A 22,173-nucleotide genomic window follows, 5' to 3' on the forward strand; every position below is an offset into this window, starting at 1 on the left:
ACAATGATGGCCTAATAACCCTAGTGAGGGGTGATGTTTTATACTATGATTAAAGAGCAGCAGGGTTGGGGTCAATTCCATTTCAATTCTGGTCAATTCAGGAAGTAGTCTAAAATTCCAATTCTCTTCAACACATTGAATTGAAATGGAACTGACCACCATCCCTGTAAAGTAGTAGGGTGAAATATGACACCCACCTTTGCCTCTTCCAGGGTCCGGGGCCTGGGTTCCTCATCCTCTGTCCTGCATATGGAGGCTCCCACTCTAACAGGCGTCTTAGTGACAACACAGATCAGAGGGGTGGGCGGCTCATCATTGCGGGTTGCCAGAGTTAAGTTAGCATCTGAGACCAGCTGGTGAGTGTGAGAGCAGATATCCACCTCCACAGTAGTGCCCCTCCCTTTCTGATCTGGCTGCTTGTGGTCCTTGTCATGGATGCATTCCAGGCTTGGAGGAAGTGCATGGACAGGGCTTTTATCACCCATCAGTTCCTCTCTCTTGACAGTGGATGCAACTGCACTTTCCTCTATGTCAACTGAGCACTCTGTGGTGTTCTCAACGATCTCTTCTGGCTGTTTGTGGTCAATATTGTGGGTGCAGGGCAGCCTTAGAGACAGTGCTGTGGGTGCAGGAGGACTATTATCAGCCAAAAACTCCTCTTGGAGGACAGTAGACAAGGAAGCGGCTGCTTCACTGGCAACTGGACACTTGTTGGTTCCCTCTACTGCCGCCCCTGGCAGTTTGTAGTCATTGTCAAAGACAGGTGGCAGGCATGGAGACAGCACTGAAGGAAGAATTCTAGCTGTCCATCGGTTCTCTCTCTTGACAGTGGCTGTACCTGCAGTGGCCTCTTTGGCAACTCGGTACTCAGTGGCTGAAACAGCAAGCTGGGAGGTTTCCGGGACATTGAATGAATTGCCAATGAGCCGCTGAGCCAGTGGTGGGAGGGAGAACGGATAGAATCTGTCCTCTTCCTTGATATTAGATATTGCCACTGGAGCATCTGAGTCCTCAGTGGTTCCCTCTACTGTCTGCTGTGGTGGAATGGAGTCATCGTTAAAGAAGTGTGGCAGGTATCGATGCAGCATTGAGGATAGATGTGTATCTGTCGACAAGTCCTCTCTTTTACCAGCAGATACATCTGCAGTGGCCTCTGTGGAAACTGGGCACTCAGCAGGGACAAAGTAGGAAAATACAATGAACCGCTGTGCATCCTGAGAGCGTATGGCCAATGGAGAGGGGGGATGTAACATGGTTGGTATAGGCCTCCGATTGGTGAAAGCCAGTGGTGGGAGGGAGTCAATACAGGGAGCCATGAACTCAGTGAGTGGACGGTTGGTCACATCTCTCACATTCTGCAGGAGAAAATAAACAGACGTGATGAAAGTGATCACATTCAGTACATACATACTTTATGAGTGAACACTATTTACTTATACATCACATATACAGTGCCTTCGGAAAGTATTCAGACCCCTTCACTTTTTCCACATTTTCTTACCTCACAGCCTTATTCTAAAATGGATTAAATCGTTTTTTTCGCTCATCAATCTACACACAATACCCCATATGGACAAAGCAAAAACAGAATCGTTTCAAATTCATTTCAAATAAAATTAATGGAAATTTACATAAGTACTTTGTTGAAGCACCTTTGGCAGTGATTACAGCATAGAATATTCTTGGGTTTTACTCTACAAGCTTGGCATACTTGTGTTTGGGGAGTTTCTCCTATTCTTTTCTACAGATCCTCTCCAGCTCTGTTAGGTTGGATGGGGAGAGTTGTTGCACAGCTATTTTCAGTACTCTCCAGAGATGTTCGATCCGGTTCAAGTCTGGGCTCTGACTGGGCCACGCAAGGACATTCAGAGACTTGTCCCAAAGTCACTCCTGCGGTGTCTTGTATTTGTGCTTAGGGTCGTTGTTCTGTTGTAAGGTGACCCATCGCCCCCAGTCTGAGGTCCTGGGCGCTCTGGAGCAGATTTTCATCAAGGATCTCTCTGTGCTCCGTTCATCTTTGCCTCGATCCTGACAAGTCTCCTAGTCCACGCCGCTGAAAAACATCCCCACAGCATGATGGTGCCACCACCGTGCTTCCAGATTTCTTCCAGACGTGACGCTTGGCAATCAGGCCAAAGAGTCCAATCTTGGTTTCATCAGACCAGAGCATCTTGTTGCTCATGGTCTGAGAGTCTTTAGGTGCCTTTTGGCAAACTCCAAATGTGCCTTTTACTGAGGAGTGGCTTCCATCTGGCCACTCTACCACAAAGGCCTGATTGGTGAAGTGCTGCAGAGATGGTTGTCCTTCTGGAAGGTTCTCTTATCTCCACAGAGGAACTCTTGAGCTCTGTCAGAGTCACCATCGGGTTCTTGGTCACCTCCCTGACCAAGGCCCTTCTCCTCCGAATGCTCAGCTTGGCCGGGTGGCCAGCTCTAGGAAGAGTCTTGGTGGTTCCAAACTTCTTCAATTTAAGACTGATGGAGGCCACTGTGTTCTCGGGTACCTTCAATGCTGTAGAGATGTTTTGGTGCCCTTCCCTACATCTGTTTCTCGACACAATCCTGTCTCGGAACTCTACGGACAATTCCTTCTAACTAATGGTTTGGTATTTGCTCTGACATGCACTGTCAACTGTGGGACCTTATATAGACAGGTGTGTGCCTTTCCAAATCATGTCATATCAATTTAATTTACCACCAATCAAGTTGTAGAAACATCTCAAGGACGATCAATGGAAACAGGATGCACCTGATCTCATTTGAGACTCATGGCAAAGGGTCTGAATACTGTTTTTAAGTTTAATACATTTTCCCCAAAAAATGTACAACAGTTTTTTCGCTTTGTCATTATGGGTTATTGTGTGTAGATTGCTGAGAATTTAAATTTGATTTAATCCATTTTAGAATGAGGATGTAACGTAACAACAGATGGAATAAGTAAAGGTGTCTGAATACTTTCCTAAGACACTGTATATATCTAGTGTCCTCTCAGATGCTCTGCACCAGTCTGTACCAACCCTGGGTCTTCTAGCCAACGGGTTAACTAAGTGGAGAAATACATGCACTACACCCAGCATAACATTTGACATTTTAGACATTTAGCAGATGCTTTTGTCCAGAACGACTTACAGTTCATGCATTCAACTTAAGGTAGCTAGGTGGGACAACTACATAATCCTGATATGAAGGTCTACGAGAGATCGCTTGGTCTTCTTATTTAAAAAAAATTCAAGACAAGGCAACCATAAGAACTGAGGACTATGTACATAACAATACTCAAAGAGAGATATACACGATACAACACAAGAAAAGTTATCAGACAAAATACTGTTAGCTTACATTCAATGGCATATGACACATTTTGCCCGTATATTGACATATATTTGCTTTAATCAATATTGTTCAACAGAACTCTAGTCGACTTTGTCAAAGTTTGTCTTGTTACCTCCTCAATCAGGCTTGGCATTTTCCTCGTCTCAAACCAAATCCTCTTCATCTCCTTCTCCTGCTCCCTCTGGATCTGTCTCACCAGAGCCAACCTGGCTCCCAGCTCCATCATGTAGTCTGTCTGGATCTCCCTTTCCTTCAACTGACACTCAGCCCTCCTCTGTGTCAGCGTTGAACCCTCCATGTCTTCCTCCTAGCTAACAATAACTCTGGAAAATACATACGTTGTAGTAAGTGGTGTGTTGCTAACCAAAGAATAATACATCTCTTTACGATGTGCTCACATTTCTTCCCCTTTACTTACAATTAAGCAAGTGACAATCCCAATCCAGAGATGATTACGCAATAGGCCTATCTGAATTACTAGTAAATTGTTGGCTACTAGAAAAGCGACCAAGTTCAAATGAATCGATTTTGGCTGTTCCTATCATTATGTGCACAATATCCTTTATGACATCATCATTGTGATGCAAGGCGTTGCCATTGGATATGACAAAGCACAACATAGACTTTAACAATCAAACTTCAGGCTCTCTCTGTACCCTACTATTGAGCCTTATTCAACCCCCTCATGTAACGCCACTCCATATTGGTCCTGGTTCTCACAAACCACACTAATCACTTATATAATATCATTCAAAAGGGTTTTTGGCGAAGAAAGTGACTCTATTTCCATCATGGACCTAACTTGTTGTACAGTTTCATCTATTTAAATCACTCCAGTCTTCTCTTTGAGTGCCTCTGAGTGCAACTCAATTTAAAAGAGGTACATATTTGATACATATTTATTGAGATAATATTGATTGCAATATATGTTGGGGATTAACACAGAGATGGGGTTTTCTTTCATCAATAGAATGTATTTGCCTTTAGGCTGGCTGACGACAACAACTGTAACATTCCATCTCAGTTGTCAGGGTGAACATTTTTCTCACAAAATAAAGGATTCAAGCAAACTGTCTCTCGTCAATAGTTTAACTTGTCACCATGATTGCATGTCAGGCCTACTTAAAGGGTCATGTTAGTACACAAGTCATTTGAAAAGTAGTTATTCTACAGAAACATAGTTATACAGTAAGTTATATTACAACCTACCTCTCAAGTTAGTTCTCTTGCTAATGAAATAGGACATTAATAATATATCAGTGGTTAATTGAATCAGTCTCTTAGCACTGTTCTGTTTGTCTGTGCAACAGCTAACCTCCCAGAATCAGAATCTTGTGATGTCACAATGAAGGCCCCATTGCCATGACTACCCACAGAAGCTCTCATGTGTAATCAAATGCTGGAAACATTCATTTTTTAAGTTTTTTTTAACCTATTGAGCACAGTCATACCTAATATTTATATTGAATCCATGTAACCACATTTTTAATTAAAATAAAATGCTCTACCTCATATCTGTCACGGATCCTCCGGTACTGCTGCTCATTCCGTTCACCAGCTCCGGAGGTCTACGTCGCCTTCTAGGTGTCACTGAATTGGATTCATTACCACCAACCCCGGACTGTCGTGTCGGCCAAATGGCAGCCAAATTAATGATTGGCTTTGGGGGTGACCAGTGAGATATACCTGCTGGAGCGAGTGCTACGGGTGGGTACTGCTATGGTGACCAGTGAGCTGAGTTTAGGCTGAGCTTTACCTAGCAGAGACTTGTAGATGACCTGGAGCCAGTGGGTTTGGTGACGAGTATGAAGCGAGGGCCAGCCAACGAGAGCATACGGGTCACAGTGGTGGGTAGTGTATGAGGAATTGGTGACAAAATGGATGGCACTGTGACAGACTGCATCCATTTTGTTGAGTAGAGTGTTGGAGGCTATTTTGTAAATGACACCGCCAAAGTTGAGGATCGGTAGGATATTCAGTTTTACGAGGGTATGTTTGGCAGCATGAGTGAAGGATGCTTTGATGCAAAATAGGAAGCCAATTCTAGATTTACATTTGGATTGGAGATGCTTAATGTGAGTCTGGAAGGAGAGTTTACAGTATAACAAGACACCTAGGTATTTGTAGTTGTACACCTATTCTACGTCAGAACCGTTCAGAGAAGTGACGCTGGAGGGGTGGGCAGGTGCGGGCAGCAAATCGGTTGAAGAGCATGCATTAAGATTTACTTGCATTTATGAGCAGTTGGAGGCCACGGAAGGAGAGTTGTATGGCATTGAAACTTGTCTGGAGGTTAGTTAACACAGTGTCCAAAGAAGGGTCAGAGGTATACAGAATGGTGTCGTCTGCGTAGAGGTGGATCAAAGAATCACCAGCAGCAAGAGCGACATCATTGATATATACAGAGGAGAGACTCGGCCCTGTGGCACCCCATAGAGACTGCCAGAGGTCCGGATAACAGGCCCTCCAATTTGACACACTGAACTCCATAAAATAACTAGTTGGTGATCCAGGCGAGGAAATCGTTTGAGAAACCAAGGCCGTTGAGTCTGCCAATAAGAATGTTGTGATTAACGGGGTCGAAAGCCTTAGCCAGGTCAATGAATACAGCTGCACAGTATTGTATCTTATCGATGGTGGTTATGATATCATTTAGGACCTTGAGCGTGGCTGAGGTGCACCTATGACCAGCTCGGAAACCAGATTGCATAGCGGAGAAGGTACGGTGGGATTCGAAATGGTCGGTGATCTGTTAACTTGGCGTTCGAAGACCTTAGAAAGGCAGGGTAGGCGCAGTGGTTAAGGGCGCTGTACTGCAGCGCCAGCTGTGCCACCAGAGACTCTGGGTTCGCGCCCAGGCTCTGTCGTAACCGGCCGCGACCGGGAGGTCCGTGGGGCGACGCACAATTGGCCTAGCGTCGTCCGGTTTAGGGAGGGTTTGGCCGGTAGGGAAATCCTTGTCTCATCGCGCACCAGCGACTCCTGTGGCGGGCCGAGCAACGTGTACGCTAACCAAGGTTGCCAGGTGCACAGTGTTTCCTCCGACACATTGGTGTGGCTGGCTTCCGGGTTGGATGGAGCTGTGTTAAGAAGCAGTGCGGCTTGGTTGGGTTGTGTATCGGAGGACGCGTGACTTTCAACCTTCGTCTCTCCCGAGCCCGTACGGGAGTTGTAGCGATGAGACAAGATAGTAGCTACTAAACAATTCCTCCTGGCTCGATGCCCACTCTAGCCTGGCCGATACGAGGAGCTGCGATGTAGCGCACCGGGCTATGCGTGCGCACTAGGGACACTGTGCGCCTCACCGCATAACACGGTGCCTGCCCGGTCAACCTCTCTCCACGGTAAGCACGGGGAGTTGGCTGAGGTCTCCTACCTGACTTAGCCACCCTGTGTGCCCCCCAATATTTTTTGGGGGCTGCCTCTCGTCCCTGTTGAGCTGCCGTGCTAACTCCTCATATCGCCGCCGCTCGGCTCTAGCTGCCTCCACTTCTTCCCTGGGGCGGCGACATTCCCCAGCCTGTGCCCAGAGTCCCTTACCGTCCAAAATCCCCTCCCAAGTCCAGGTGTCCATAGTGGGAAAACAGGCTGCCTAAGTATGGTTCTCAATCAGAGACAACGATTGCCAGCTGCCTCTGATTGGGAACCATACCAGGCCAAACACATAGAAATACAAAACCTAGACTACAAAACATAGAATGCCCACCCCAACTCACGCCCTGACCAAACTAAAACAGAGACATAAAAAAGGAACTAAGGTCAGGATGTGACATAGTGATACATTTTTACATCAATTTTTCCATTATTAAAGTGGCTGGAGTTGAGTCAGTATGTTGGCAGCAGCCACTCAATGTTAGTGGTGGCTGTTTAACAGTCTGATGGACTTGAGATAGAAGCTGTTTTTCAGTCTCTCGGTCCCTGCTTTGATGCACCTGTACTGACCTCGCCTTCTGGATGATAGCGGGGTGAACAGGCAGTGGCTTAGGTGGTTGTTGTCCTTGATGATCTTTATGGCCTTCCTGTGACATCGGGTGGCTTCTGCGCCTTCTTCACCACGCTGTCTGTGTGGGTGGACCAAATCAGTTTGTCCGTGATGTGTACCCCGAGGAACTTAAAACGTATAACCCTCTCCACTACTGTCCTGTCGATGTGGATAGGGGGTGCTCCCTTTGCTGTTTCCTGAAGTCCACAATCATCTCCTTTATTTTGTTGACGTTGAGTGTGAGGTTATTTTCCTGACACCGCACTCCGAGGGCCCTCACCTCCTCGCTGTAGGCCGTCTCGTCATTGTTGGTAATCAAGCCTACCACAGTAGTGTCGTCTGCAAACTTGATGATTGAGTTGGAGGCGTGCATGGCCACGCAGTCGTGGGTGAACAGGGAGTACAGGAGATGGCTCAGAACGCACCCTTGTGGGGCCCCAGTGTTGAGGATCAGCGGGGTCGAAATGTTGTTACCTACCCTCACCACCTGGGGTGGCCCGTCAGGAAGTCCCGTACCCAGTTGCCAGTTGTTTTGGTTCACCGGTTGGGATCCGATCCATTGTCCTGGCTGGTTGGGCAAAACACAGGATCCGCTTCGGGAAAGTCGTATTCCTAGTCGTAATGATGGTGAGTTGACGGTGCTCTTATATTCAGTAGTTCCTCCCGACTGTATGTAATGAAACCTAAGATTACCTGGGGTACCAATGTAAGAAATAACACGTAACAAAACAAAATACTGCATAGTTTCCTAGGAACGCGAAGCGAGAAGGCCATCTCTGTCGGCCCCAGAAGTACCGGCGCAGGTCTGTAGCAGTTTGGGTCTAGAATGTCTCCCCCTTTGAAGAGGGGGATGACAGTGGCAGCTTTCCAATCTTTGGGGATCTCAGATGATACAAAAGAGAGGTTGAACAGGCTAGTATAATTTTAGAAAGAGACGGTCCAGATTGTCTAGCCTGGCTGATTTGTGGGAGTCCAGACTTTGCAGCTCTTTCAGAACATCAGCTATCTGGATTTGGGTGAAGGAGAAATGGGGGATGCTTGGGCAAGTTGCTGTGGGGGGTGAGGGCTGTTGACCGGGGTAGGGGTAGCCAGAGGCCTCATCGTTGTATCTGTGCCATTATGGCATCTGTGATAGCCTCAATGGTGCTGCCCATGCTATCTCCATTTTGAAGTCGTCAATTATCTTCTTAACGATTGGCTAATCCCTCCTGATGACCCGGTTGGAAATGACTCCAACAGTTGGAAGTTGATTACATTAAAATGGTGGAAACCCTCAATGGCGATGCCCATACCAATATGGCCTTTTAGCCACTAGAGGCCTCTATTATTCTCTATGGTCGGAATCAAAGCATTGTGGGAGACAACCTTCTTCTGTTCTTTTGGAAGCGAAAGGCACTACATGTTCATAAATGGTTGATGTCCCACCTATCATTGGTTATTGTCAATGCATGTGTACTATTTTTTAGCTTAAATACATATTTATCCTTACAATCTAATTACATTCTGTATACATCTGGCCCTTCTATGTGTAACAGTATAACTTTAGACCGTCCCCTCGCCCATACCCGGGCGCGAACCAGGGACCCTCTGCACACATCAACAACAGTCACCCTCGAAGCATCGTTACCCATCGCGCCACAAAAGCTGCGGCCCTTGCAGAGCAAGGGGAACTACTACTTCAAGGTCTCAGAGCAAGTGACGTCACCGAATGAAACGCTATTTAGCGCGCACCGCTAACTAAGCTAGCCGTTTCACATCCGTTACATATGGACACTGTGTAACAAACCTCCAAACGAGCTTCTTCCGTGGCCTCCAACTGCTCTTAAATGCTAGTCAAACTAAATGCATGCTCCTCAACCGATCGCTGCCCGTAACCGCCTGCTTGACTAGCATCACTACTCTGGATGGTTCTGACTTAGAATATGTGGACAACTACAAATACCTAGGTGTCTGGTTAGACACTAAAGTCTCCTTCCAGACTCACATTAAGCAACTCCAATCCAAAATTAAATCAAGAATTGGCATCCTATTTCACAACAAAGCCTCCTTTACTCATGCTGCCAAACATACCCTCGTAAAACTGATTATCCTACCGATCCTTGACTCGGCGATGTCATTTACAAAATAGCCTCCAACACTACTCAGCAAATTGGATGTAGTCTATTACAGTGCCATCCGTTTTGTCACCAAAGCCCCATATACTACCCACAACTGCGACCTGTATGCTCTCGTTGGCTGGCCCTCGCTACATGTTTGCCGCCAAACCCACTGGCTCCAGGTCATCTATGAGTCTTCGCTAGGTAAAGCCCCTGCCTTATCTCAGCTCACTGGTCACCATAGCAACACCCACCCGTAGCACATGCTCCAGTAGGTATATTTCACTGGTCATCCCCAAAGCCAACATTTCCTTTGGCCGCCTTTCCTTCCAGTTCTTTGCTGCCAATGACTGTGTTGGGGTAGGTTCCTTGTTCCTTGTCAATCATTGGCTTATTAATAAAATTAGCGATCAGACAATATCTTCTTTAAGTAAATTAATCAAACCTTTATTAATGCAATTGCAGACAGAAGTTGACAACGGAAACACAGCACGCATGTTTCAGAGTAAGTTCTGCAAAATAAAAAAGGTCAAAGTTGCTTTAATATGCTAGCAGTCAACTCCTAGTGATGCAACTGCCTACGTCAACACCTTCTACTCATGAGACCAAGCCCATGCATATACAGTTATACAAACTTGCAGGAGAAAACAATAGTACAGTGTTTTCTAAGGGCTCAGCTGTCATTTCCATTCCTGTGTGGCTTACAGCGGTGTGTCTGACTTGTCTCTTATCTATTTACTCCCCTGCAGGGTTCTGTGTCTATGTATCTCTTTTAGCCTTGAGGCGCTTTCTCACAGACTCCCTGTTCTGACTGCAATAGATCACACATCTCTCAGACCATTTCTTAAAAGAGGCAGAGCCTAGAAAAAAAACTGTGGAACAGTATTAAACCTTATAATGCATATATTGCTAATCTGTGGTCCAGGACCCTAACCATGTACTGGGGGAGGGTCTTATAGCCCTTCCCCTTCTATTAATACAACATAAGCATAATCAATTATTATAATACATCAATCATTTGGTGCAGCCCCTATCATGACCCCAAGGTGAACCCCATCAACTGGAACGAATTGCAAAAATCACTGAAGCTGGAGACGTATATCTCCCTCACTAACTTTAAGCATCAGCTGTCAGAGCAGCTTACCGATCACTGCACCTGTACCCAGCCCATCTGTATATAGCCCACCCAACTCCCTCATCCCCATATTGTTATTTATTTTTGCGGTTTTGCACCTCAGTATCTTTACTTGCACATCATAATCTGCACGTCTATCACTCCAGTGTTAATGCTAAATTGGAATTCTTTCGCCACTATGGTCTATTTATTGCCTTACCTCCCTAATCTTACTACATTTGCACACAGTGTATATAGATTGTTCTATTGTGTTATTGACTGTACCTCTGTTTATTCCATGTGTAACTCTGTGTTGTTTTTTTAATCGCACTGCTTTGCTTTATCTTGGCCAGGTCGCAGTTGTAAGTTAGAACTTGTTCTCAACTGGCCTACCTGGTTAAATAAAGGTGAAATAAAATAAAATAGGCCTACATGTGATCCAAATTTCTAACATAAAAAATTAAATATCCTACTTGCGACAATTTAGCTAATGTATTTATCTAGATGTTCCTGTAATGCTGTGTACCATGTTATAGCCTACAATTTGTCTTGTCTGTAATATTGTTGTTAACAAACAAATTCAAATTGGTTGATTGTCTATTAAGTGTGAAGAAAACTGAATACATATTGCAGGCTACACATGGGTTATTGTAGGGGATTTCTACACTGGCAATTTTAAAGGCTTAATCTGTGTCTGGGAAACAGTCCCTTAATAAGTAAGTACCCTAGACACAAGTTGTGGGGTCAATACCAAGTGCATTTGACTGCTTGGCATATTGTTTACCCAATAACTTGTGTACTGATGTACATGTATAGTCATTCTAAAGTGAGTGTTTTGTCCTTCCTGCAGTGCTTGACTTGGGCAGGAGCTCACCGGAGCTGAGTACCGGCACCTCAAATGTTCTACTGCTTGAGCTCCTGTTCCTCTTATAGAACATTAGCTCAAAAGTATTGTGGAGCTCCTGCAACTAAATATAAAACAGTACTGGCCCCCAAAATGAGTACCGGAACCTATTTTAGTCCAAGTCAAGCACTGCCTTCATGTCATTTAATCAAATGAAAGTGATTTACATGCTTACTGACAAAGGCGACATAAAGGTTGAGAAGTTTAAAAAATACACTGCAGACATGCAATCAATTATCATACAGTAAGAATCTTTGTGGGCTCCATTTAATCACATCTGTTATAATTCCATGTTACAAGATCACAAATAATAATGAGGATGGTACAACAAGGGGCAGCAGGTAGCCTAGTGGTTAGAGTGTTGGGCCAGTAACTGAAAGGTTGCTAGATCGATATTCATTCCTTGGAACATGTTAATCATGTTCCGTTTTGTGTAGGAGAAGTGGAATTTCAATAGCATCCACTTCATCAGCAATAACAAAGGCGAATGCAATGTCTGCCATTGTCCTGTTTCGACTTCCTGTCGGTGCATACGTACCTCGTCGACTTCCGGCTACAGTCGACTACTTTCGCCTTCGCCTCAAACGCGCCCATTACCAAACCATGCTGGTCATTTATGAACATTTGAACATCTTGGCCATGTTCTGTTATAATCTCCACCCGGCACAGCCAGAAGAGGACTGGCCACCCCACATAGCCTGGTTCCTCTCTATGTTTCTTCCTATGTTTTGGCCTTTCTAGGGAGTTTTTCCTAGACAACCGTGCTTCTACACCTGCATTGCTTGCTGTTTGGGGTTTTAGGCTGGGTTTCTGTACAGCACTTTGAGATATCAGCTGATGTACGAAGGGCTATATAAATACATTTGAATTGAATTGAATTTTCACATGACTGGGAATACAGAAATACATCTGTTGCTCAGATAAATTTAAAAAAAATGGGCCTCAGGATCTCGTCACAGTATCTCTGTGCATTCAAATTGCCATCGAGGAAATGCAATTGTGTTCGTTGTAACCATAGGGGAGGCACTCAGTTCACAATGTTGACATCATCAAACCGCTCACCCACATGACGCCATTCACGTGGTCTGCAGTTGTGATGCCAGTTGGAGTACTGCTAAATTCTCTAAAATGACTTTGGAGGCACATTATGGTAGAGAAATTAACATTAAATTATCTGGCAACAGCTCTGGTGGACATTCCTGCAGTCAGCATGCCAATTGCAGGCTCTCTCAAAACTTGAGACATTTGTGGCATTGTGTTGTGTGACAAAACTGCACATCTTAGAGATGCCTTTTATTCCCCAGCAGAAGGTTTACCTGTGTAATGATCATGCTTTTTAATCAGCTTCTTGATATACCACACCTGTCAGGTGGATGGATTATCTTGGCAAAAGAGAAACGCTCACTAACAGGGATGTAAACAAAATTGTGCACAAAATTCAAGAGAAATACGCTTTTTGTGCACATGGAACATTTCTGGGATCTTTTATTTCAATTCATGAAACCAATACTTTACAAGTTTTGTTTATATTTTTGTTGTGTAAAAAGCATATATGCATATATGCCACTGGCTGAGATCTGTGCCAGCACAGAGGGATAAGTCAATGAGTGACATGCTTCAGTAAGGTTGGCTTCTTAGCAATGCTTATCATTGATCAACTTATCGACTGTACCTCACAGAAAATAGATGTTGTGGTGGCAGCTGCAGAGAAGTACTTGGGTGTATGAGATTTGACTTCAGAAGAGTTACAGGGTGTGTTGAGTAGTAGTGTCTGGTCTTACCAGGCCGTTGGCATGGTGCAGGAGTCGATAGGGTTAAAGTAGTGGAATGGATTAGTGGGTTTTTAACGAGTGTAGGGTTAGTTGGAATGGTTTACCCCACCCCCATTTTGTATCACAAAGTATAATGGATTTATACTATAGTCCAGTTGGTGGCGATAATGCAACATATTGGAAGCCAACCGCCGTTAAACCCCACCGAAGAAAAATAAGAAACTGCTTAGCGATTTCGATGCATGCCTCGGAGCTCGATATCAAACGCAACATCACTAATCAAATGTAGCGAAAAGCTTAAATTGCTAGCAGCAAAATAAGACAAACCTGTTGTGTATAGAATAGCACAAAATACTTCGTTGGTTTTACCCGCAACCCTTCTGGTGGGATACAAAACACACAGAGAAAATGGCGGAACTTCAGAAGGAGGCAGGACTGCCCGAAATCATTCGGGAGAACGGAGACGAAGAGGAGCCGGCTAATTCAAAGGTATCATAATGACTCCGATTTTCACTTTGAAAGAACAGAGTTGCTGGATCAGACTTTTTTCGGGATCTTTAGTCCGGTAATGGCTAGAAGGAATCTAACTTTTGTAAAATGAACGTCAGATTTGATTTTTCGTAGTAGGTTAGGATCATTAACGTAACAGGTTAGGGTTAGCTAAAATCCCGAAAATTATACTTTTGATGTTCATTTGACTAGTCCCTTTAGTCCGTAAAATTACAGATCCGAAGCTTCTGCGCATGTTGTATCACTTTCTACGCACCTGTATATTTTATATGCACAGATAACAGGCTACTCAGGCGAAAAGTGCACGTTTAAAAAAAGTTCGATCAAAGCAGAACGTCTGCAAGATTACATAATGATCACAGTATTCTACCGAACGACTATAATAGGACAGGATAAAGTTACTGGTCTTACATGAACATTACACTATGCTATTTGGTTCTGTTATGCAGAATTCCTGATTTATAATGTGATCTTTGCAGACATTGATTGAACTTTGATCTAACTTTTATTAAAGGAATACCATTCGCTTGAGTAGCCTGTTCTCTATGGGTGAAGGAGAATAATACACATGCGCAGACGAGTGGATTTACTGATTTGGAGGCCCCAGTCAGAGGCCAGTCTAAAGAAATGCTTATTGTATTCCCCTTGAGTCTTAAGGTCCCAGGGCTGGATTTCTACTAAACTAACATATGGAATTGTTTTACGATGGTCATACCAAGGTCATTTAGCTATTTGATTTAGAATTTTAGGACCCCAGTAGGTATAAACAAAAAAAGTATTTGACAAAACATTGATTTTGTCCTTACTGCTACTAGACCACAGAAATCCATTGAATAACAGATTCATACATGTAAAAACAGATAGTAAAACATGTAATCAAAAGGAAGTATGTTTTGGTGTCTGTCCTATATCTGAGAGATATAAGAAAACTCAGGGTGAAAAAAATTACATTGGAATTGCCTGTATACCTTTTTACATGCAAATGCCCTATTCTCTTCCATTCAATTTTTGGCCCGGTACCGGGTTACCTTCAGACGAGTCCTGTGACAACGTTCGGACACTACAGAAGCTTTCGTGAAAATACCGATTTTTCAGGATGTCTCTTGGTCTGACGAGTTTGTCAGACCAAGAGACATCCTGAAAAATCGGTATTTTCGGCCACCTTCCACCACAGTTGCGGAAGGCTGACCGGCTGATTTGGTGGATTGAGATGCAGCCCATGTTAAAAAAGGTATCTCTAGCTTATGTCCAGCTCATGAGGCCCCTTGATGACATGAGGCCTGGGGAAATTGCCTCTTCTGCCTGATGGTAAGTCTGCCACATGCGCAGAAGCTTCTGGAAGTTCCGCATCTTTTTCTTTTCAGACTAAAGATCCCGAAAAAGTCGGATCCGCAGCCACAGCCTTAAAAGTATGCCAAACAAAAGCCATTGATTGCAAAGTTAAACAAACCATACATCTCCATGCACAGCACAAGGATTACTTTTAACAATTTCCACAGAAAATTTGACAAAAACACATTTACTCAAAGACAGTGCAGATGTAAAGTTTCAAAACAGAATGACGGTAAAATTGTACTTTTTCCAAAAACTCTAAAATATCTTCTCCGAATTAAGAACAAAAGATTTCTGCAGAAAGAATTGGTTGTTGGCTATGATATTACGCCTCGAGTTTAATTTATTGTATTTGGGTTATTGAATTACAGTAAGTAATTAACACCCGGTAACATAATGATGGTAACAAAATGACATCATGGGTCCCTGATCTGTACTATACAGAAATCCATAATTATGAATGTCATTCTCTTCATGATGATGCATCCTGAATAGACACAAAAGTAGAAAAATGTAATTTCTTCCTTTGCATGTTTGGGTATTATGCCTCTTCTACAGACTGGCTGTTATTCTAATGAGGTCCCCAAACAAGACCACATTTGTTTTGTCCGGACCTAACCTAATATGTACCAATCACAGACGCCTGTTTCACAAGTTTGGACATCACTGTACAGCACAGTAGAGTACACTTCAGTACATCATAAACATACAGTACAGTGTCGGTCGTTCCTCAGTGGGCGAGAGGGCTGGTTACAGTAAATGGAAAGAGTATGTTGTCAGTAAGAGCCAGGAGAGGTGACATTAGCTGGAGAGAGAAGAGACTGTGAAAGAGAGGGCGGGGTTGTCTAGACGGTTTTCACACTTGCACCATGTGACAGAAAGCGAATGAAAAACAGTATTCCAATGGAAGGGAGGACAGTAGCAGGTGACCTAACTGTGGTTTGTGACTACTATGAATTCCCATTGCAGCCAGTTCAGTTGCAGTCATTCTGTTGTAATTTTGGGGTCATTCTGTGCCTTAATTTAAAACAAATATAGACTCTTAGCTTTCATTTGACACCAAATTCATTGTGCTCCTGTGAAATTAACATGCTAGTGCACATGGGGCTTCAATATGATATAGCAATCAATATGCTATATCATGGGGATCTCTAGGCCGACAAACAAATTACAAACAAATCATCATTATCATATTGGTACTGCTAGGTATTCAAATTAGAACTAGCTACTACTGTAAAAATGTATAGACTTAATTGATTTGTTTGGCTATTTATTGTATATGCTATCTATTCTAATTTGGGCTTTAATCATAATGAAACGTAGGCTATATTATCGATTACAAATTATGTTGTTTTAGAGAACAGAGACCATAGGCCTACTAGTAATTATGCCATTTTAAATGTATTTCCAGGCAGAGGAGATGGACACCTCAGAAGACCTGCAAGATGACAACCTGATCAAGCGGGAACACTTACACAGTTCTAATAATGAGCTGCAAGATGGACATTTGGCAGTTAGGAGGAATGTAATATTAGAACAAACAAAATTCAACCAAAGACAACAAGAAGCAGGAGAGACAGCTGATGATTTTATCTCTGCACTTCATTGTTTGTCAGAACATTGTGGTTATGGAGCTCTGCTCAGTGAGAAAATAAGAAACAGGCTTGTCATGGGCTTACGTGACAGAAGACTGTCTGAGCAATTACAAATGGACCCAGAAATAACACTGGATGACGCTGTCACACGCATTCGTCAAAAGCAACAGGACCTGCCAGAGAATACCTTTAAAGCTACCAGCAATGCTGCAAATGTAGAGGATGTGCTTTCACATAGCAAACAGCAATGCCCAGCCAATTCCCAGTGCCAATCAGAGAAGAATCAAAACTCAGAAAGACCACAACAACCCCAAACAACGCAGGAGAATGAAGAGGAGCCTCTAGATACTGATGACTTCATTGAGGATTTCAGACCTGGAGGAGAAAAGCCTCACTACTGCGCCTACTGCGGTCAGAACTTTCAAAAAGTAAGGGATCTTATAAGACACCATCAAACACATACAGGAGTGAAAGAAATGTTCTGCCCTGATTGTGGGAAAGCTTTTACCCGCTCTGATAATCTGAAAAGGCACCAGAGGACACATAAGAAAGGGGGGGATTGTCTTTACTGTGATAAAAGCTTTTCTGAACCGGGAGAACTAAAAATACACATGGAAGTACATAGTCAAGAAAGGCCATACCTTTGCCCTGACTGTGGGAAGCAATTCAAACAGTTATGGGTGTTGAAAAATCACCAGCTAAAACATACAGAGAAGATCTCACCACAGGAAAGGCATCACTACTGCTCCGACTGTGGAAAGAGCTTTACACGAAGGCATAGTCTTAGAAGACATCAGCAAGAAACGCATACAGATGAAAAGCCGTACCACTGCTCTAATTGCGACAAAAGTTTTGCGGGACGTGAGAGACTTAAAAAACATCAACTAACACACAAGGAAAAGAAACATAAACATTACCGCTGTTCAAGGTGTGATAAAAGATTTCCTGACATGGCAAAACTAAGATCACACCTTCCAGTACATTCTGTAGACCTGGCACTCCACTGCTCGGACTGTGGAAAGTGTTTCTTAAACAAGACAAAGTTTGAAAGACACACACGAATACACACTGCAAGTGGAAAAAAGCCATTCCTCTGCACTGACTGCGGGGATGGTTTTACAACTTTACGACGGTTGGAAGAGCACCAGCGAACACACACCGGAGAGAAACCGTACCACTGCACTGAATGCGGGAAGCGTTTTGCACGTGAATGGACATTAAAGAGTCACAAGCAAGTGCACAAGTTAAAACACTCTGGAGAAAGAGCTGCCTATCCTTGCTCTGAATGTGGAAAGTCCTTCTCCCGTTCACGTGATGTGATGACTCATGTGAGAAGGGTGCATAATAAAGAGAGACCTTTCCAGTGCTTCTGCTGTGAAAAACGTTTCTTCCAAAAGAACTTCCTTACAGTACACATGAGAATTCACACTGGAGAGAAACCGTACCAGTGCTCAGACTGTGGACAAAGCTTCTCCCAAATTGGCGACCGAAAACGGCACCAGAAGAGGCAACACTCTGGAGAGGAGACTTGACCTCTATACAACAGTGTGGATGGCCCCCTAATTTGGGAAAAAGTCGATGACTCCGCCCTCCTCGTGAACTGGAAACCGATGAGTGGTCGCCATATGTAGGAGATTGCCTCCTTTGTCAGAGGAACATCAGGGGAGAATCTCAATTGCATATTCGCATCCCCTCTCCTCCTTCTCAAAACCCATTGGAGGAGAAGGTCATAGGGGAGGGACCTCTGGCTTTCTCATCCAATGGGTTTGAGAAGAGAGGAGAGGGAACACGAGGAGTACTCAATTGACATTCTCCCCCTGTGTATCCTACAGGCTCCCGATCACAAAACAAATATTTTATCTATAAAATGTCTGGAACAACCAGCTAAACTTGTTTTTACCACTTTACACATATTTTGGGATTCCTCCTCTGTAAGCATAATTTGCTTGATGACGCGCAAGTGGAGTAGGAGAGTAATTTCATACATGCTATGGTTTGTTTTCACGTTTCCTTTCACTGATTACTTTTGATCTTTTTCAAAAGGAGGCGAGGAGAGTTTGCGAAACCAATTGAGAATCTCCCACAGAGACGCTCAATAAGAAAGGACTACAACAGTAAAACAAACATACGATATTGTCATAGCATCAGTCTTTATTGTAGTTTTTTTTGTCAACTTTGCCAAACAATTATTTGAATATTTTGTATCAAAAGTTAACTATTTTTATACATTTTTATTTTATCACCGTCGTAGTTTCCACCCGGCAAATTTGTATTTGTTAATCCTCCCCTGCACAAAGCATCCCATAAGGCCTGGCGGGTAGGGGCGTTGGGCCAGTAACCCGAAAGGTTGCTGGATCGAATCCCCGAGCTGACAAGGTAAAAATCTGTCGTTCTGCCCCTGAGCAAAGCAGTTAACCTACTGTTCCCAGGGGCGACGAAGACATGGATGTCGATTTAAAGCAGCCCTCCGCACTGCTCTAATTCAGAGGGGTTGGGTTAAATGCGGAAGTCACATTTCAGTTGAATGCATTCAGTTGTACAACTGACTAGGTATTCCCCTTTCCCTATGGCCTGACTCCTGTGTGCACTTGCATGTGGGTTTTGACATGATTGGCTTATCTGAATTGTGCCGCGCAGACATCACACCAGAGAGAACAGTCTATGACTAGGGTGGCTGGAGTCTTTGGCAATTTCTAGGGCTTTCTCTGACACCACCTGGTATAGAGGTCCTGGATGACAGGAAGCTTGGCCCCAGAGATTTACTGGGCTGTACGCACTACCCTCTAGAGCACCTTGCCGTCGGAGGCCGAGCAGTTGCCATACCAGGTGGTGATGCAACCAGTCAGGATGCTCTCGTTGGTGCATTCCCGCCACCTACTGTGCTGGAGTGTGGGCCAGAGACACTGCTAGCAGTCGCAATGGGCGCGGTTTGTAGTAAATGATTTGTTGTGGGTGCGGCATGTAATAACCGTAGTCTGCAGATATACATTATTGAGGCGTTTGGGTAGCCAGGCAATCCATATCAAAGATGATCTATTATATTGACAAGAAAACTGAGTTGACTGTTGATTCAATGATTTTTATTTTATTTATTTATTTCACCTTTATTTAACCAGGTAGGCAAGTTGAGAACAAGTTCTCATTTACAATTGCGACCTGGATTGAGGCAGGTGAGATCAGGTGGGACCATTCCAATGAGACAGGGGGGTCACCATTGAGACCAGGGTCTCATTCTCAAGGGAGCCCTGTGAACATGAACACACAATTCAGTACAACATAAAACAAAATAACAACATCAACACAATACAACAAATACAACAAGATTAATCAAAACAAACACAATGATCACATCTCCCTCAAAATTTATCTAAACTGTCCAGCGAGTCCAGCTTCAAGGTGGCCTGAAGGCTATTCCGCCCTATGGGATTCCCAATCACGGCCGGTTGTGATACAGCCTGGAATCGAACCAGGGTCTGTAATGATGCCTCTTGCCCTGAGATGCAGTGCCTTAGACTACTGTGCCATTCGGGAGCCCTCTGCTGCATAAATAATGTAATAGGCCAGGGCGATATGTATACTGTAGCTAATAAAGTAATACTAAGTGTATGTTTTGAGGTAAGCTGTTAGTAGCCCATGTGCCTCAGTGTAATAATTTGGTCTGTTTTCACATCTTAATTTCGCCTAGTGTTCTGATTTGGTGATGCACATGTAACCTATAACCTATTTTTGCAAAATGTAATCATTGAATATTGTAAGAGCTTTCATTGTCTGCTTATATAGCCCCTTCTGACTTGATGTACAGGCAGAACACTGTAAGAACGGCCCATGTTCTGAATTCTGTCACTGTACATTTCAAAAGCGCTGAACAAATAGTTACATTGACAACGTCCGTCTTAGCTCGCTCAACGTCTTAATCAAAATGACGGATTGCCTCTTATCCGCTTGTCTTTCCCTTATGCCATAGTTTCTACATCGTAATTGTCAGTAGAAACCACATTTGTTAAAGCAAGTCAGTCATATCACCTGTTTTTTCTAAAGGCAGTAAATGAGACTGAATTATATGTTTCCCTGCCAGACAAGGCTCTGCTGATAGCCAGGTGTAGCAGTGGTGTAGTGCAATTCATGTATTGTTTAATGTTGTGTAGTGGCTTAGCTGGCATGCATCCCACTTTCTTTCTTTTTTTTTTTTTCTTTTTTGGGGGCACACCAAGATTTACATGCTAAAATTGCCACTGCCCATATCAATAAAGCCACACTGCGGTTTTCCTGCTGTTCAATTTTTTTTTTCAACCCAAATAAATGCCTGTATTATTCAATCATAACTCAAAATATAATACTGTATCAGTCCATTGTTTTTATTTTTATATTTGAGTATTTCTAGACAAACAATATAAACCACCATTGACATCCTTGTATCCACAGCCTTGTCCATGTGTGAGTGGGTGTGTGTTCCAGCCCTGTGTTTATCAGATAGGGGCAGGCTGTAGAAAGTGAAACATATGTAGCTACAATCCTTAATTAAAACAATAACAAGGGGCTCACTCCGCTGTTATTTTACTTATACTGTGGTGTTATAGTTAAGTAATTACATTTAGTTTTTTCAGATGCGTAACAATCAATGGAGGACCCTGAGCAGAAAGTCAGCCAGACGACATGAAGAAGTGCAGAGATGCACAGCCATCTACAGATGGCCAAAAAGGGACATCTTGTACACCATTGAAACAAGCAAAACTACAACCAGGAGGATCACACACCTCACAAAGCCTCACACCTCATCTTGTATTTGACTTCATAGAGGATGTGCAACCCTTTTCACTAGAAGAGGTGCCTTCATTCCGCAAGCCAGTAGAAGGAATCAGTGGGGGAGAAAGATCATGTGTAGAAAGACCATTGATTCAATGAATTGCAGTGGCAATTTATATTGACTACGTCCTTCCTAGCTTGCTCATAAGTTTCTTAATCGAAATTACGAATTGCCTCTTATCCGCTCATCGTTCCCTTATGCCATACTTTCTACATCTCAATTGTCAGTAGAAACCACATTTGTTTAATAACCTCTACAGGAACGGTGTCCACTCCACGGGACGGTTAAGCTAACGTAGGTTAATGTGATTAGCATGAGGTTGTAAGTAACATGAACATTTCCCAGGTTATAGATATATCTGATATGGGCAGAAAGCTTAAATTCTTGTTAATCTAACGGCACTGTCCAATTTACAGTAGCTATTACAGTAGAAGAAAAAAATTTAAAAAGGGTCGGATCCTTCTATGCAAGTCAGCCATATATATATATATATATTATTCTTTTTTACAATTATTTAACTAGGCAAGTCAGTTAAGAACAAATTCTATCAGTAATGTTTTTTTTTAAAGGCAGCAAATGAGGCTGAATGAACTGTTTCGCTGATAGACAGGTGTAGTGGTGGCAATGATTCACTCCATGGTGCTGAAAAGAAAGCTCTGCTGTTGGGACAGATTTATGTAGGCCAAAACAGTTTGTGGGCACCCTTTGTCACCGTTATAATGCAATGAATG

At 43.4% G+C, this 22,173-nt stretch overlaps 1 long non-coding RNA gene across 1 annotated transcript; it reads left to right on the forward strand.

The window, feature by feature from the left end:
• The first annotated feature begins 13,384 nt into the window (after positions 1–13,384).
• On the forward strand, positions 13,385–20,985 carry LOC115129793 (uncharacterized). Its single transcript, XR_010463980.1, has 2 exons — positions 13,385–13,690; positions 16,455–20,985. It is a non-coding gene; the product is annotated as an uncharacterized LOC115129793 (long non-coding RNA).
• Positions 20,986–22,173: the final 1,188 nt, after the last annotated feature.

Source organism: Oncorhynchus nerka, linkage group LG5, assembly GCF_034236695.1.
Source record: "Oncorhynchus nerka isolate Pitt River linkage group LG5, Oner_Uvic_2.0, whole genome shotgun sequence".
NCBI lineage: Eukaryota > Metazoa > Chordata > Actinopteri > Salmoniformes > Salmonidae > Oncorhynchus > Oncorhynchus nerka.